This window comes from Saimiri boliviensis, chromosome 6 (assembly GCF_048565385.1).
Source record: "Saimiri boliviensis isolate mSaiBol1 chromosome 6, mSaiBol1.pri, whole genome shotgun sequence".
Taxonomy (NCBI): Eukaryota; Metazoa; Chordata; class Mammalia; order Primates; family Cebidae; genus Saimiri; species Saimiri boliviensis.
In genome coordinates this window covers 15,686,017-15,702,440 of record NC_133454.1, presented here as the reverse complement: position 1 = coordinate 15,702,440, position 16,424 = coordinate 15,686,017, and the positions used below count along the sequence as shown (strand labels likewise).

General features: G+C 39.9%; 1 protein-coding gene across 1 annotated transcript in view; it reads right to left on the bottom strand.

The window, feature by feature from the left end:
- SYTL2 (synaptotagmin like 2) overlaps positions 1 to 13,833 on the bottom strand; it is a 155,400-nt gene extending 141,567 nt beyond the window's left edge. Inside the window, exon 1 of the mRNA XM_074400220.1 lies at positions 13,685 to 13,833. The gene's annotated coding sequence lies outside the window, so the exon portion shown is untranslated. The remainder of the gene's footprint in view (positions 1 to 13,684) is intronic.
- Between the last annotated feature and the right edge of the window lie 2,591 nt (positions 13,834 to 16,424).

The following is a 16,424-nucleotide window of genomic DNA, read 5'->3' as shown; positions in this document are numbered from 1 at the left end:
AACTAATTCATGTAGTTCATTCTACGTGGTGGTGGCTTAGTATTTTTCTTATTTTAAGAAAATAGATTTTTAAAAACACAGGAAAAATTCTGGAGGTGATGGATATGTTTAGTACTTTGCTTGTGGTGACAGTACTATAGGGTACGCAGATGTCCAAACTCATAAAGATGTATACATTAAACGTATACAATTGTTTGTATATCAACACACTAACAGCAAAAGCCATAAAGGAAAATGACAGAAAGATTTGACCACAACAAAAAACTTAGGAGTGACAAGAATAAGCTAAACATAAGCAATAAACTTGGAAGCGACACATAATAATAAGCTGCCCATATTTAAAATGTACAACTTAATAAATTTTGACATATGTATACATCCATGAAACTATCATGCTGGCTTACTTTTAAAAAGTAAGTTTTACCTAGTTTTAAGTCTATCATCACTTTTAAATGACAATTTCTGGAATGATCCATTAATTATTATCTTTATGCAGTGATTTATCAGGGGCTGAAAGCTCTTTACATTATTCTGTATTTGAAATGCTACAGACATATGCTGAAAGTGCACATGTGCAAAATAACTGGTTGGTACAACTCTGCAGAACTTAGACCGCAAATCCAGCAAATAATAATAAAAGCTACCACTTATTGGGCATCTCTCCTTGCCAGGCTCCATTATGTAAGTCTTTAGATACATCATTTGTGACCCTCATAACAACCATATGAGGTATGTATTATTAATTCTATTTTACAAGTGAACAAGACTTTGAGACATTAAATAATTTAGACACATTTACATAGCAAGAACATTGCAGAGCTGAGAACTAGATTTGTTCCACGATAATATTTCCCAAACAATTAATTATTGTATTCATTCAACAAATATGCACCAGGCCCTATGTTAGATGTTAGGCATATAGCAGTGAAGGTGGCTGACAAACTTTCCAACAACAGTAACTTTACAGCCAGTGATGAGGAGAGTCATTAAAACATAATCACACAAATAATTGAATACAAATGTTATGAAAGCTATGAGAAGAAGTACAAGGAGCTGTAAGAACATGCATGGGAAATCTGACTTAGTTTCAGGACAGGCAGTTAGAAGAGGTATTTAGGAGGAAGTAATGTTCAAGCTGAGACTTGACAAGTGAGTGTGTCTATAGGTTTTTAAGGCTTAGTGTGGTGGTTCATGCTTCTAATCTCAACAGTCAGCGAGGCTGAAGCAGTAGAATTGTTTGAGCCTAGGAGTTCAAGACCAGCCCGGGCAACATAGAGACCCTGTCTCTACAGGAAAAAATGTAAAAATTATCTAGGTATGGTGGCGTGTCCCTGTTAGTCCCAGCTACTTGAAAGGCTGAGCTGGGAGGATTACTTCAGCCCAAGAGGTCAAGGCTGCTGTGAACTATGATTGCTCCACTGCACTCCAGCCTAGGCAACACAGGGAGGCCAAGAAAGGAAAGAAAGGAAGGAAAGGAAGAAAAGAAAGAAAGAGAAAGAAAACAACAGAGCAGAAAAGAAAAGAAAGAAAATAGGCAGCAATGTAAACAATCCTTTAAAAAAATACATCATATATATGTTTTTAAGTAGAGGAAAGTGACATGATCAGATTTGCAAGACTAATTATGGGAAAGCCATTTGGACACTGGGGAGAAATGAAGCGGGAAAATTGCTAACTAGGAGTTCAGCCTTCTGGCAGGTTTGGAACCAGAACTACGAAGACTGCAGATATTATCACATTCAGAATATACAATAAGATAGACTGAAAAAGAACAAAATGGAACTACTATTAATAAAAAGTATATATGTAGCTAAATAGTATTAATCCATTATTTCTTAAATATGTTATACATCTTTTCTTCCAAATTTGTCATATGTTTACCTTGTTTCTTATCACTTCTAAGTTTTTCATTCTTTCAAAGTCAAATCTGTCCATCATTTTCCTTTATGGCTTTTGTGGTTTGTCTCTTGCTTAGGAAGGCTGTTTCTATTCCAAGGTTATTTTTAAAACCTTTATCTTAAAAGAGTTCTCACCTACAATGTTCAAATTAATAATACCTATCTTATAATGTTGTGACTTTACGACAGTGTGAAAGCAATATACCTTCAGTAGAAACTATTTCAATATGGTATGTAATAAATGACATGAGATATTCAATACTTTATTATACAATGGGCTTTATATTCAGTGATTTTGCCCAACTGCAAGATAATTTAAGTTTCTGAGCACATTTAAGGCAGGTAGGCATATTAAATGCTTTTTTATTTTCTTTCTTTTTTTTTTTTTTTTTTTGAGACAGGGTCTTTCTCTGTCATCCAGGTTGGAATGCAGTGGCACAATCATAGCTCACCGTAACCTCAAACTCCTGGGCTCAAGTAATCCTCTTGACTCAGCCTCCTAAGTAGCTAAGACTACAGGTACGCACCACCATGCCTGGCTAACTTTTAAAAATTTTTTGTAGGAAGTTGGGGAGGAGGCTGAGGGAAAGAATTAGAAAAATAAAATAAAATAAAATAAATAAATAAATAAATTTTTTTGTAGAGACTGGATGTCACTCTGCTGACCAGGCTGGTCTTGAACTCCTGGCTGCAAGCAATCCTCCCACTTTGGCTTTACAATGTGCTAGGATTACAAGAGTGAGCCACCATACTCAGCCCTTAAATGCATTTTTGGCTTATAACATTTTCAACTTATGATGGGTTTATCAGGACATAATAGCATCATAAGTTGAGGAATATCTGTACTTTAATTATTTAAATATTGATTTTATATTGAGTCTAATTTTTACTTTTAATAGATTGCATTCAGAAATTCCAGCACTGCTTATTAAATATACCTTTCTTTCTCACTAATTTGAAATACTACTTTTAACATAAACTAAATTAATTTATTGTTATGATGGATGAGAATTAAGTTACCCAACAACTTCTGACTTCACTTACTCCATCCTCCAGCCTCCCAATTTTTGTTTAAATCATTAGTCACTATTTGCATAATAAAAATGCATGCAAATATTTTGCACTGTTGAGCCAGGTAATATACTATGATTATATTTCCTTTCTTGAACAACATTTTATTTTCCCAAGTGTTAATACTCGCCTTGTTATTTTCAGTAGCAGTTTTCTGTGAATCTATATAAATGCTTACTTGGACCTATCAAGGACCTATTATTATTTTCCAAATACTCAAATATATCAAATAATCTTTCTACTCCATTGTTTTCCTGGCCATCTCCCTCTCAGAACCCTCCAATTCTCCTGCTCCAGTTGGGGTGATTTTACTCTCTAGGTCTACTGCACAACTATCATAATGGGATTTCCTTCACGACTTTCTGTTGGAGACTTCAAATGTCAGTATGTAGAGGTGTTTACTCTTGAGAAAAAGCCTCCTATCTCCTACCTGCTGGGGAGGGCAGCATATGTCTAGTTGCTATTTGGTAGTAGGGTCTTTCTGTGACAAGGTCTGAGAAAGAAGGCTGAGGATCTCACTGTTCATTACTCAAATCTTCCCACGATCAGCATGTTTCAGCCTCCTGCCATAAATTCAACTCCACCTCATCCCTACATGCGTGGTGTCCCTGAGTCTGTCCGAGCTGTCTCCGGTTCACTTTCTCCAGAAAACTTGTCTTCTGTCACCCGTAGAGGGTAGCTACTTAGCAGCAGAGAGCGGAAGAGGTGCTTCAGCTCTAATAGCTCCAAACAAACATATAAGCAATCCCTGCACCTCACTTACCTTCTATGCTACTGGTACCACTTTAAGTCCTGTGTCCTCTATGAGCTCTCACATAGTAACCTCTTCTACTCAAAATCATGTTTCTCTCCTCTACTAATTTTCCACCTTCCAAAAGTTTTTTCTGAAATTTCTCATTTGCTGATGATTCCTTTCCAATTCTCTGTCTTTTGGGATGTATACCACAGCCCACACCTACCCTACCCCATGCCTACCCTACCCCACCACAAACATATACATTTAGTGGTTTCAGTAGGAAGAGGAGATAAACTCTGCCATGTTTAACTGGAAATCTCTTATCTTATAGTCTCATATATCTATATACATGTGGCACTATGAGAGATATAAAATTATTATGATAATAATAATATATTAAGAATAATGGGCCGGGCGCGGTGGCTCAAGCCTGTAATCCCAGCACTTTGGGAGGCTGAGGCAGGTGGATCACGAGGTCGAGAGATCGAGACCATCCTGGTCAACATGGTGAAACCCCGTCTCTACTAAAAATACAAAAAAAAAAAAAAAAACTAGCTGGGCGTGGTGGCGCGTGCCTGTAATCCCAGCTACTTAGGAGGCTGAGGCAGGAGAATTGCTTGAGCACAGGAGGCGGAGGTTGCGGTGAGCCGAGATCGCGCCATTGCACTCCAGCCTGGGTAACAAGAGCGAAACTCCGTCTCAAAAAAAAAAAAAAAAAGAATAATGGTAGGCCGAGCGCGGTGGCTCAAGCCTGTAATCCCAGCACTTGGGAGGCCGAGGCGGGTGGATCATGAGGTCAAGAGATCGAGAGACCAACCTGGTCAACATGGTGAAAACCCGTCTCTACTAAAAATATAAAAAATTAGCTGGGCATGGTGGTGCGTGCCTGTACTCCCAGCGACTCAGGAGGCTGAGGCAGGAGAATTACCTGAACCCAGGAGGCGGAGGTTGCAGTGAGCCGAGATTGCGCCATTGCACTCCAGCCTGGGTAACAAGAGCGAAACTCCGCCTCAAAAAAAATAATAATAATAATGGTAATCAACCCTAAATGCCCCTTTCTACCATTTCTCCCAAAGCCCCCAGGGCCTCTTACAAACAGGCCTCTAACATCTCAGAGTTTTTGAGGGTAGATATGCATCATGGCTCTTGACACATTTGATACAACAAAGAGATCAGTTGAGAAATTTTAAAAAATTAGTAACTGAAAGAAAATATATTTCTAGCTAATAAACATGAGATATATTACATATTATATATTATTACAAACTTTGTTATACTTAGTATACTTTATGCCTCCAAAGTAATAATGTGACTTTACATCTGTTTGGAAATGTGTACGTATGTGTGTGTGTATGTGTGTGTGTGTGTGTTTGTGTACACACACACATACAGATACATGGATAATTAATAAATAGACAAGGTCACATAGATACACAGACATGCATTCTTTCTGGCATTTTTTAACCCTCAGAAGTGACTGTTTCTCCATCCCGCTCCATGACTTCACTGTTACAAAAGTTGTTTATTATGTTTTGGTTTCAACCCTTTGCTTCTTTCTGTAATTAACCCAAAAAGTGGTTAGGAGAGAAAATTTCAAATTTTATCCTCAAGCAATCAATATGCACCCTTTTTCTTTTTTTTTATTGCATTTTATGTTTTAGGGTACATGTGAAGAACATGCAAGATTGTTGCACAGGTACACACAAGGCAGTGTGATTTGCTGCCTTCCTCCCCTTCACCTATATCTGACATTTCTCCCCATGCTATCTCTCCCCACCTCCCCACCCCCCGTCCCTCCCCCATTTCCCCCCAACAGACCCCAGTGTGTAGTGCTCCCCTCCCTGTGTCCATGTGTTCTCATGGTTCAACACCCGCCTATGAGTGAGAATATGCAGTGTTTGATTTTCTGCTCTTGTGTCAGTTTGCTGAGAATGATGGTTTCCAGGTTCATCCATGTCCCTACAAAGGACATGAACTCATTGTTTTTGATGGCTAATATGCACCCTTTTTCTAACATTCCATTCACAAAATCAGGCTCCAAATTCAGTCATCATTTTATCTCATATTTATTTGTAATGCTCCTCTTAGAGATAGAATTGTATCATCCCAAATTCATATGTTGAAGCTCTAACCCACAATGTGATTGTATTTTGAGGCAGGGTCTTCAGGGAGGCAATTAAGGTAATGAAGGGAATAAGAGTATGGCCCAATTCAACAGAATTGGTATCTTCATAAGAAGCGGAAGACCTAGCAGGGATCTCTCTCTTTCCTCACGTGAACAGAGGAAAGGCGATGTGAGGACACAGTAAGGAGACAGCCATCTGTAAGTCAGGAAGAAAGCCCTCCTCAAACATCAATCCTGATGGCACCTTGATCTGGATCACTTTCTACTGTTTATATCCAGTCTGTGGTATTTTGTTATGGCAGACCCAGCAGAAGAATATACCTCCCCTACTTTTCTTGACACCCTTTTTAAGTCAAAATTATGAAGCCAAGAAGCCGTATGATGGAGCTACTCTCCTCATCATTGCTGACAACAGCATTAAGCCCGAGTGACTGCAGAACCAGGGCCTCTGGGTACTGCTATGACTCCAAATCTTATTTCTACTCTAGAGGAACATGCATTATAATGACTAGTCCTCCCTCAGAATGGAGCCTCTGATGATCAATAAGAGCAGATGAAGAATGGGTGAACAATGATGGAGCGCTTTACTTTCTGTGATCCCACAATGATATTCACCCTTCTATAACTGGTCTTTTCCAAACCACGCTTTCTCAATCTCAGTACTATTGAAATTTAGGCCAATTGTTGGGGGCATCCTGTGCAATGCAGGATGGTTGGCAGCATCCCTGGCCTCCACCCACTAATTATACCACAAATGTTATAGAACATCTAAAAGCAAGTTTTTATTTATTTATGCCAGTAGCACAAGTTTTATTTTATTTATTCCAGTAGCACCCCTTCCCTAGTCATGACAATTCAAAATGTCTCCAGACATAGCCAGATATCCCCAGGCAGACAAAATTACCCTAGTTAAGAACACTGTTTTAAGCTTTTAGTGGTTCTAGACTACAGTTATTAAAACCTGTCAACCTCTGACAACCCTCTGTGTCAAAAATAAGTGATAATGAAAAGTAATACATTTTCCCCTCAACTATAAGCATTAGGACAGGAATTTGTGAAGAAAATAAATTCTTTTGATACCATCAGGAAATCTATTTCTTGGGAGATATTATGTATCCATATTTTGTGTTGCAGAAAGCTATTTTCTCTGGAGATACAAAAACACAGATACAGACACAGGTGTATGTATTAGGATGTTCTTGCTTTGCTATAAAGAGATGCCTGAGACTGGGTAATTTATAAAGAATATAGCTTGAATTGGCTTACAGTGATGCAGGCTTTACAGGAATCATGGTGCCAGCATCTGCTTGCCTTCCAGGGAAGCCTTAGGAAGCTTCCAAACACGGCAGAAGGCAAATGGGGAGCAGGTACCTCACATGGTGAAAGCAGGAACAAGTGAGAGAGAGTGCGGGGGCAAGTGCCACCCACTTTTAAATAATCAGGTCTCCAGAGCACTCACAATGGCAAAGACAGCACCAAGTCATGAGGGATCCACCCCCATGACCCAAACACCTCCCACCAGGGTCCACCTCCAGCACTGGGGATTACAATTAAACATGAGATTTGGGTAGGGATAAATATCCAAACCATATCAGCATAGGTATCTCCACATACTTAACAGTCACATGAGTTTTTACATATGTATACACTCATGAAACCAACAGCATAATCAAGATATAGAACATTTAAAAGCAAGTTTTTATTTATTTACTTATTTTTACAGACAGGATCTCACTATATAGCCCAGGTTGGCCTCAAACTCCTGGACTCAAAGGAGCCTCCTCATCTCCTCAAGTACTGAGACTGTAGTTGCCTACCACTGTGTTCGGCCTTTTTAAATTTAAAGTTTTAAGAGAAGCACAAAGTTTCTTAGTTTCAGAGAAAGTCATATGATGTACATGGGGAATATTCATGAGTTATCCCATGAACATACAAAAATAAATGCCACTTTGCCCCCTTTTTAAATTTAAACAGCTATAGGAATGTGCGTTCTTGATTTTCTAAAATGTACAATTAAGTTATTACTGATTGTAGTCACCCTGTTGTGCTATGAAATAGCAGGTCTTATTCATTCTTTCTATGATGGAACACTTTACTTTCTGCTATCCCAGCATGATAGTCACCCTTTTGTAACTGGTCTTTTCTAAACCAGGCTTTGTCAATTTCACCATCCCCATACCTCCCCTCAGCACAGCTGAAGCCCATCTGAAGGATGGTCGCCAGAGGCTGGGAAGGGTAGTGGGGGACTGAGGGGAGGTGGGGATGGTTGAACTCTCCTGAGTTCAATTGTTTTCATTTTTAGACCCCACAAATAAGTGAGAACATGCAATGTTTGTCTCTCTGTTCCTGGCTTCTTTCACTTAACAAAATGATCTTTGGTTTCATCCATGTTGCTACAAATGACTGAATCTCCTTCTTTCATGGCTAAATAGTACTCCATTGTGTGTGTGTGTGTGTGTGTGTGTGTGTGTATATATATATATATATATATATATATGTGTGTGTGTGTGTGTGTGTCACATTTTCTTTATCCATTCTTCTGCTAATGGACCCTTAGGTTGCTTCCAAATCTTAGCTTTTGTAAACAGTGCTGCAGTAAACATAAGTGTGCACATATCTCCTCAACATACTGATTTCCTTTTTGAGTACATACCCAGCAGTGGAATTAGTACATCATATGGTAACTTAATTTTTAGTTTTTCAAGGAACCTTCAAACTGTTCTCCATAGTGGTTGTACTTATTTACATTCTCACCAACAGTGGGCTAAGAGTTCCCATTTCTCCACATCCTCGCCACTATTTGTTATTGCTTGTCTTTTGGAAATAAGCCATTTTAACAGGCTAAGATGATTATAGTTTTGACTTGCATTACTCTGATGATCAATGATGTTGAGCACCTTTTTATATGCCTGTTTGCTATCTGTATGTCTTCTATCAAGAAATGTCTATTCAGATCTTTTGCCCATTTTTAAAATCAGATTATTAGAATTTTTTCTGTAGAGTCGTTTGAGCTCCTTATATATTCTGGTTATTAATCCTTTGTCAGATAGGTAGTTTGCAAATATCTTTGCCCATTCTGTGGGTTATTGCTTCACTTTGTTGATTGTATTCTTGTTGCAGAAAAGCTTTTTAACTTGATATAATCCCATCTGTCCGTTTTTGCTTTGCTTGCTTGTGCTTGCGGATTACTGCTCGAGAAAGCATTGCCCAGTCCAATATCCTGGAGATGTTCCCCAACATTTTCTTGTAGTAGTTTCATAGTTTGAGGGTTAGCATTCAACTGGGTATTGATTTAAAAATATCAGAGATCTGCTACCCAACTTCAAACTATACTACAGGGGTACCAAAACAGCATGGTACTGGTACAAAAACAGACACATAGACCAATGGAACAGAATAGAGAGCTTAGAAATAAAGCCGCACACTGACAAATACCTGTTCTATAACAAAGCTGACAATAACCAACAGTGGGGAAAGACTGCCTATTTAATAAATGGTGCTGGGAAAACTGTCTAGGCATATGCAGAAGATTGAAACTGGACCCCTTTCTAATATCACATATAAAAATTAACTCAGGATGGATTAAAAACTTAAATGTAAAACCCAAAACTATAAAAACCCTGGCAGACAAACTAGGCAATACCATTCTGGACATAGGCACAGGCAAAGATTTCACAATGAAGACACCAAAAGCAATTGCAACAAAAACAAAAATTGAGCTTCTGCACAGCAAAAGAGACTATCAACAGAGTAAACAGACCACCTATGGAACGAGAGAAAATATTTTCAAACTATGCATCTGACAAAGGTTTAATATCCATCATGTATAAAGAACAAATTTATAAGCAAAAAAAAACCACCTCATTAAAAAGTGGGCAAATGATAAACATTCACTTCTCAAAATAAGACATACATGTGGCCAACAAACATATGACAAAAAGCACAACATCACTGATCATCAAATCAAAACCACAATGAGATATCATCTCACACCAGTCTGAATGGCTGTTATTAAAAAGACAAAAAATAGATGCTGGCAAGGTTACAGAGAAAAAGGAACACTTACACAAGTTTGGTAGGGGTGTAAATTAGTTAAACCATTGTGGAAGACAGTGTGGCAATTCCTCAAAGACTCAAAAACAGAAACGCCATTCAACCCAGCAATCCCATTACTGGGTATATACCCAAAGGAACATGATCATCCTATTATAAAAACACAGGCATGCATATGTTCATTGCAGCACTATTCACAATGACAAAGACATGGAATCGACCTAAATTACCATCAATGATAGACTGGATAAATAAAATGTGGTACACATATACCCATGGAATACCATATAACCATAAAAAAAAATACAAGGTTTTCTGTTCCTGCATTAGTTTGCCATGTTCCTTTACAGGGACATGGACGGAGCTGAAGGCCATTATCCTTGGCAAACTAATGTAGGAACAGAAAACCAAATATCACATGTTCTCACTTGTAAGTGGGGGCTAAATTATGAGAACAAATGGACACATAGAGCAGAACAACACACACTGGGGCCTATCAGAGAGTGGAGGGTGGGAAGAAGGAGAGGATGAGGAAAAATAACTAAAGGGTACTAGGGTTGGTACCTGGGTGACAGAATAACCTGTACAACAAATCCCTATACACAAGTTTACCCATAAAACAAACCTGCACATGTGCTCCTGAACTTTAAAGTTAAATTTTAGAAAATCAGTGATGTATGTGAATTCAGATGTCACAATAACATAGAAGTTTTATTATGCATGTGTAACTTATTTGTCAGGTACTACTTTCTGGCATTCTCACAGTATGGTATGCCTGGTTTACTTTCTGTAAAGAATAACCATTTAAGGCCGGGCGCAGTGGCTCAAGCCTGTAATCCCAGCACTTTGGGAGGCCAAGGCTGGTGGATCACTAGGTCAAGAGATCGAGACCATCCTGGTCAACATGGTGAAACCCTGTCTCTACTAAAAATACAAAAAAAAATTAGCTGGGCATGGTGGCACGTGCCTGTAATCCCAGCTACTCAGGAGGCTGAGGCAGGAGAACTGCCTGTAACACAGGAGGCGGAGGTTGCGGTGAGCCGAGATCGCGCCATTGCACTCCAGCCTGGGCAACAAGAGCGAAACTTCGTCTCAAAAAAAAAAAAAAAAAAAAAAAAAAAGAATAACCATTTATTCATTTATCCAAATATTCGCTAAACATCTGAACACCTTTTACATGTCAGGCTCTGTGCTAGGCACTGGTGGTATAATGGTGAAGCAGATAGACAGGGTCTACACCCTTACAGAGCTAACAGATGAGCTGGAAAGACCAACACAGAATGAGTTCATTTCAAGGGTAAGAAGAGCTACAAAGGGGAGGTCAAGTGCATTCTGAAAGCTGTGGTCACTCTAGTGCTTGCCCATTTCCCCTCAGCATTCACCAGGCAAGCCAAGGGCTTCTTCCTGTAACATTTAGTCCTGAGTGAGGACTTCTCTGGCCTGAAGTGGGTAGGGACATCATTAGCCACTGTAGGCTACTGGAGCCAAGGAATCAAGGCCCTCAGGAGCATCCTCAACCAATGATAAATGAGAATTAACCACCCAGCTTCCTCACCCTCTGGGTGGGATAATTCTGAGCATGTTCTTTGCTGTCTCCCAGGGTCCTCACTAAAACCAAGCCCCAGTTACCCATCTCCCAGTAACTTGTTTGTTAACATACCCTCAATTGGATTTTCTTCCTCCCTCATCTCCCCATTTTCCTCCCAGAGCTTTCTAAGACTACCTTCCTAATAAACTACCTGCACTCAAATCCCCATAAAAAAGGTGTTTCTTGGGGAACCCAACTGGAGCATATAACAAGGGGACCTGACCTAGACCTGGGTGGGCCTGGATCTTGGAGGGCCTTATCAGCCACGTCAGCAACTCTTTCCTAAGAGATCTGTGGGAAGCCATTTATGGTCTTAAACAAGGGAATGGGTCTGTGGAAGAATGTGGAAAAAGGACTGAATGCAGGGTGACCAGGTAGGAAGCTATTTCATCAGTCAAGTCAGGGAAGATTGGGACCTGTACTAGGGAGGAGGCAGTGAAGAAAGAGCCTGACATAGTGACTAGCTCATAGTAGCTGCTCAAAAAATATTATCATCCAAAATACTTATGGATGAAAATTAATGACTGGGTTAAATCTACTGTAGAATGTGTTCAACTCCAGCTGTGGCCAGTGTTATCATCCAAAATACTTATGGATGAAAATTAATGACTGGGTTAAATTTACTGTAGAATGTGTTCAACTCCAGCTGTGGCCAGTGGAATCTAGTAGACTAATGAAACTTGAAGCTTCATTAGATATGGAGGTGAGGAAAATTAAAGAGTCTAGAATGGTCCAGGCATGGTGGCTCACGCTTGTAATCCCAGCACTTTGGGAGGCTGAGGCAGGTGGATCGCTTGAAGTCTAGAGCTCAAGACCAGCCTGGCCAACATGGTGAAAACCCATCACTACTAAAAATACAAATTGGGTGTGGTGGCACACCATTAAAATCCCAGCTACTTGGGAGGCTAAGGCAGAAGTATCACTTGAACCAAGGAGGCAGAGGTTGCAGTGAGTCAAGACTGTGCAACTGCACTCCAGCCTAGGTAACAGAGCAAGACTACATCTCAAAAAAAAAAAAAAAAAAATACAGTGAGTCTAGAACAATTCCCAATCTTCAGGGTCGAAAAGCTAAGTGGAGGCTGGTGTCATTTACTAAATACGGAACACAACCTTGAGGAGGAGGGGCAAATTGGAAGGAGTGGAAGATAATGAGTTTGGGGCATGGTGTGGCTGCGAGCCATCTAATTGATGCTGAGTGTGTGTGTTCAGGCCTGGAGTTGGGTACGAGATGCATATTTAGGTCCCATCAAATATGACACTAACCAGGTGGAGAAAGCCCTCTCTGGCTACATGGGAAATGTGACACAGAAGAGTTCCACATTCTCCTATTTTCCAGCATTCTCACATAATAGTTAAAAGGCTACAAGGAAGAACTAACATTTATTGAAAACCTATTATGTGCTAGGAATTGGACCCGCTAATCTTCAGAACAGCCCTGAGAAGTATGCGATATCATATCCATTTTATAGATCAGGAAATTGAGATACAGAAAGGTAGAGTAAATCATCCAAGGTCACACAACCAGTAAGCAGCTTCAGAACCCTGAACTGATTCCTAATTTCATGCTCTTAAACAAAATAAGCATCAACAAAGTGTGGTTCTGACAAGTATTATCTCTCAGTCTCACCAGATGTCTCAATGGGTACTTCCTAAAGTCAGGGGCATTCGACAGAAGAAGGATTTTTCAATTTCAGCGTCAAAGACTATTCTTCTCTGCATTACCCCTTTCAATTGTTCATGGCTTCACTTGGGACAGCTTCCTCTCCAAGCAGTCCTTGTGCTGGCAACCCTATAGTGTAAGCCCTAGCTGAAGTCTCTCAATTTCTGTCTCAGTAAATTTGCCTTTCTAAACATTTCATTCACATGGAATAAGAATGTGGTCTTCTGGCAATGGTTTCTTAGCTAATGTGCCGTATATAGGGTAAAAGAGGATGTCCTCAAAACCATATAAAGTGTGTAGGGAGTAATTCGCAACCTTATTATTCCCTTATTTGAAAACACAGCACACTACCTTGAGTTTCCTAATATTGACAGATATTCCTGAAAATGTCCTTTCATTTTTCTTTCCACAAACAAATACAGTTCTTAAAATATGGAAGTTAGAATGTATACTGCCTTATTCTATGTGAGGCAGTATTTCTCCACATGTTCTCTGGTGTTGTGGTAATGGTAGTTTCATAGACTACTTTCTGGTGTGGAGGTGGGCATCTCACCTGAGTCATAGGAGACTCCAGAGATTAGGCAAGCTGACAACTTGAGTCAAAGAGATGAGGTCATTCTTTTCGCCAGTCACTGCAATCTTGCAAAGGGCAGAGCCCGAGACATGTATCTTGGACCAGAAACTGGAACCAAATGAGTGGCCCTTAGGCAAAAGAAAGATTGAAACTGTGATCAGGGGAATTCATCCTGGAACCTGACCCTGTCCTGCCCATTCCCACCCTCCTTCACACTTGCCAGAGTGAACTTCTGTCATCATCACAGAATGCTCCACATGGCTGAGGACCCACCATGATCCGTCCCTACTTGCTTCTCCAGCCTCCTGTCTCACTCCTCTCATATCCCTGGGAACCTCTTATCCAATCATGGTAATCTCTTCTGCTCTATTAGAAACTCATCTTCGTTTTTACCTCAAGGCCCTTGTATTTGCAATGCCCTCTGTCCCAGGCCCTCCCACTCAATGAGTCCTGTTCATTGTCAAGTTCCTGTTCATTGTCAAGTTTAAATTTAGATCTCAATTCCTCTGGAAATTTTTCTCAAGACTGGATTAGGTTTTCCATAGCACCTTGCTTTTAACCCTTTTCTGGAAAGCATCCAACTGTCTTATAATTGCAGAATAACTTGATTGCTCCACACTTCCCCTAGAATGCTCCTTCAGGCAAAAATAGAATCTGTCCAACATCTGACCTCATGAGCTACACCAAGCTACAACTGTCCAGTGACGTTGCTCCCAAATTCCTGATCCATAGAAACTGTGAGATAATAAATGACTATTGTCTTGAATTGCTAAATTTCAGAGTAATTTGTTGTGCAATAATAGACAACTAATACACTAACAAAACTAATTCATTTAAAACAACAACCTAGGCTGTGTGCAGTGGCTCATGCCTGTAATCTCAGCACTTTGGGAGACTGAGGTGGGAGTATCGCTTGAGCCTAGGAGTTCAAGATGAGCCTCAGCAACACAGTGAGACCTGGTCTCTACAAAAAAATTTTTTAAAATAAATAAATAAATAAACAAACCACTACTGTATTGCAGCTCACAGATCCTGTAGGTTACTAACTGGTGACCTCTTGCTCCTGTGGCTTCAGCTGAGATTAACTCAACAATACTTAGCCGATGGATAGGCCAACTGGGACAGTTCAAGATGGTTTGCTCACATGTCTGGCACTTTGCGGGTTATAAGGTGGAGTCAGCTAGAATGGTGGACCACAGTACCTATACTTGGCCTGTCCAGCATGCTTGTCTCACAGGAGACAGACTCCTTACATGGCAGCTGGCTTCTTTTCGGTATCCCAAAAGAACAAGGAGGAAGCTGCACGACTGTTTATGACCTAGGCTAGAAGTAACACAGACTCATTTCCATAGTCTCTTGCTTAAAGCAGTCATAAGACCACCCCAATTCAAGGAGAACAGAGATGCCACCTCTTGGAGAGAGGAGTGTCAAAGAAAATGAAACAATTATTGATTGATTGATTGAGACAGAGTTTTGCTCTTATTGCCCAGGATGAAGTAAATGGTGCAATCTTGGCTCTCTACAACCTCTGCCTCCCAGATCCAAGCAATTCTCCTGCTTCAGCCTCCCAAGTAGCTGGGATTACAGGCATGTACCACCAACACCCAGCTAATTTTGTATTTTTAGTAGAGATGGGGTGTCACCATGTTGGTCAGGCTGGTCTCAAACTCCTGACCTCAGGTGATCCACCTGCTACCTCCCAAAGTACTGAGATTACAGGCATAAGCCACCATGCCCAGGCTGAAACTATTTTTTTAAAAAAATTAACTTTGTTAAAGTACAATTTATATATAATAAGGTATACCCATTTTAAATATATAGTTCAATGGCTTTTAACAAATGCATACTCCCTTGTAACCACCACCATAATCAAGATATAGAGCATGCCCTTAATCCCAAAAGTTCTCTTCTGGCCCCCTTGCGGTCAATCCCACACCCCAGCACCTCAGCCCAAGGTCATCACTGATCTGCTTCCAGGCTTTTCTAGAATTTCATATGATACAGCATATTGTTCTTAACACTTGGCTCCTTCACTTAGCTCAATTCTTTTGAGACCCATCCAGGTTACCACATGTATCAATAGTTCATTCCCCAACACCCTTTTTTTTCACTCCCAAGTGCAGGCAACATTCCTTTTTTTATTAAGTAGTAGTATAAATAAAGCAATTATGAACATTCATTTTCATTTCTCTTGAACAAATATCTAACAGTGGGGTTGCTGGGTCCTACAGTATATGTTTAACCTTGTAAGAGACTGCTAAACTGTTTTCCAGAATGGTTGCACCATTTTGTTCCAGTTACTTCCTTGGCAACACATGATATTGTCAGTCTTTTTAGGTTTAGCCATTCTAATAGGTGTGTAATGGTATCTCACTGTGGTATCAATTTGTATTTCCCTGATAACTAACGTTATTGAGCATCTCTTTGTGTGCTAATTGGCCATGAGTATATCTGCTTTTCTGGAGCATCTATTCAAATCTTTCGGCATTTTTAATTAGTTGAGTTTTTTCTTATTATTGAGCTTCAGGAATTATTTACAAATTCTAGATTGCAGTCTTCTGGTATATGTATTGCAAATATTTTCTTTCAGACTGTGGCTTGTCTTTTTATCTTCTTAAAATTAAAGAGCAGGTTGGGTATGGTGGCTCACGCTTATTATGATCCCATCATTTTGGGAGGCCAAAGCCGGAGAATCGCCTCGGGCCAGGAGTTTAAGACC